Consider the following 2,939-nt stretch of genomic DNA (forward strand, 5'->3'; position numbering starts at 1 on the left):
ATTATATGTTTTAAGTGTTATTTTCTATCCAATTATTTCCCAGAAGTAGGTAGAAGACAGCAGATCTGTTAGTGAGTTTTGAAATTAACTTATCCTACCTCACCACTGAAATTTTTTTTTTTTTACCTCACCACTGAAATTCTCATCTGAGAACAGAGGAAAAGAGCCAGTGAATTAGAAGTGAACTGCAGAATATTCTATTATTCTTGGCAAACTGAATTATAGTCCCTGCTCCCGACTCAAGAATGAGTGGTTTCAGAAGTGAGTGGTAAGACTGACAGGAAGAAGAAGGGAGAAGATATCCTGGGCCAGCAACCTTGCATCACTAATACAATCGAATCTTTAAGGCATAGAAAGCTTTGTGAAAAACCTAGAGTTGTTCTCAGATAAGTAATAGTTTAGAAAGTCAGGGGTATCTCAGCTTCTGGCAGGCAGGGTGCAGATGGTGACGTGAAGTGCTCAAATTTGCATACTTCATACTGCCAGCTCCCTAGATGTTGAGCGGTTATTATGAGTAGGCTCTTATTTTGCAAAAGAATCTCTGTTAATACACCTGCTAATTAAGTTACTAATCATGTAATAATCCTTAATGTTACATTACCCAGAAAATGGAGTGACAAGGTCATAATCATCCAAAGCATTACTTTAAAAGACTTGGGGAGAAAAGCTAAGTAAGCTGTGCCTGAATGAAGAAGCAAGATGATATGAGGACGTTCGAGTGGGCATAGTTCATTAAACCGCCTTTCTGTGCTAGTCAGAAAATTGTGTTCAACAGCATCTAGCTCATTTAGTACCTGGAGTATACCATTCAGATGGTTAAACAAATGAGATTCCTACAAGCCTCGTCACCCTGTGATTCACATCTCATTTGCTCTTTCCTTTGTGCTAACATCTGCTACATCACTCTTACGACCTGGAGAACTGTTGTAAACTCTCCTCGCTGAAAGCTTGAGAGGTAGTGTTCACATTCATTGACGTGATGTATGTTCTACCGTCTCTTTGAAATGGAATATAGGCACCTTTAAAACTCTCTGCCGCGCTTAAACTTTGAAGAAACACCTAGCAGTTTTTTTTTTAATTAAACTCTCTAGAGAGACCAAATACCGTTTTTCTGAACCCAAACTCATATTCCTGAAACCTCACCTTATACAAGGCTAATTCAGCAGAATGTTCATTCATACCCGCTCAACATTGTCCTAGTAAGGAAGCATCTGGTATTTCTGATAACGCTGTGTGCCGACTTTACAAACCCTTCTCAGGCCTCTAAATCAAACAGCATGAAAATACCAAACCTTTTTCCATTGTCCCAGGGAGTTGCTGACACCCACATATGGGTCATTTGTGGCCTTTTACTTCCATCAGAGAGCTTTATGGATGTCTCTGATAAGCCATCATATTTCCACAAACTAGTAATAAAGCAGGTAAAGACTACAGATCTCCTCTTGCAAATTTTAATTGAATCCTTTCTGTTCTACAAGAGAATTGTCAAAGCCCAAGTGTCTGTTGAACCACTTGGTAAAGGAGGAGGCAAAACACCCCTTTTAAGCCTACATTTTTTACAGTTAAAGTATTTCTCCCAGGGTCTTGAAGATTCATATTTGGACATTTCTGAATTCCCTAGAAATTATTAGTACATAGATCTATGGGATAATTTTATTGAAAATCATTTTTGCCAACTTCAGATGAAATTTTTTTTTTAAAACTGATATCAGTTCTGGGCAGAGGGTGGTGGTAAACAGGTGAAGCATGAGATTTTTAGGACACTGAACTATTCTGTATGATGCTATAATGGTGGACACATGATATTATGTTTCTGTCAAAACCACATATTTTGTACAACACAGAAGTGAACCCTAAGGTAAACTGTGGAGTTAAATTAATAATAATGTTAGTATTGGTTCATCCCTTGTAACATAGGCACCGCAAGATGCAAGATGCTAATAATAGGAGAAACTCTGCAGGTGGGATGAGGGGACGTATGGGAACTCTGTAATTTCTGCACAATTTTTCTGTAAACTTAAAGCTGTTCTAAAAATAGTCTTAAAAAAATAAAAGTGACCTCAAGACGCACCTCAAATACCAATACAATTTTTAGATAATTTCCAACAGTCTTGATCATCTCATAGGGTGAATACTGTTGACTTTAGTGAAAGATATTAGTTGAGGGCCAATTCCAAAGAATGAGTATACAAAAATGATTAGTAAGACTTTGTCACTAACTGCAAGGAGCTTATAGCCTCATTGAGGAGGCAGACACAAAACCATATTTTACTTTAATGCAGCAAGTTCTATGTTTCACTGCTGATGAGGGCCATTCCATATTGTTCTCCAGTGTATTTCACAAAGCATATTACAGTGCCTGTGCATAGTAGCCACCCTGTTAGTATTTGCTGAAGGAAGGAAGGATGGAAGCATGAATATGTGATCATGAAATACGGAGAGGCACATTGTATGCAAACTGAATTCAGAGATTGCTTCCTAGAAGGGATTATACCTACATTAAGTCTTAAACCATAAATAAAAATTGGGCAAAATATAAGGGAAAGACTTTCCAAGCAAATGGAATAACCTAGCATGGAGTCATGAGGTAGCATATTGTGTCAGGAAAATAGAAGTGGTTGGTATTATGATGGAGTCAAGTGCAAGTTGAGAAGGGCTGGAAGGGGAAAGCTGATGACAGGAGAGGTCAGATCAGAGACTGTCTTGTATACCTTGCTAAACAGGTTTTAGAGAAGACTAACTTGGTAACATTTGCCTTTGTGGTAGCTCATTCCGGCTCTGGGAGAAATGGATTGGTAAGAGAAAGATGGACAGAAGGAGACCTAGAGACCGGTTTAATGCTAATATCAGACTCTCTGAGTGACAGGTGTCATGACAATGACAAGAACCGAGACAGTAATCATAGAGATTGCTGTTGTTAGCTGCTGTCAAGTTGCGCC

This window comes from Loxodonta africana, chromosome 22, assembly GCF_030014295.1.
Source record: "Loxodonta africana isolate mLoxAfr1 chromosome 22, mLoxAfr1.hap2, whole genome shotgun sequence".
Classification (NCBI taxonomy): domain Eukaryota; kingdom Metazoa; phylum Chordata; class Mammalia; order Proboscidea; family Elephantidae; genus Loxodonta; species Loxodonta africana.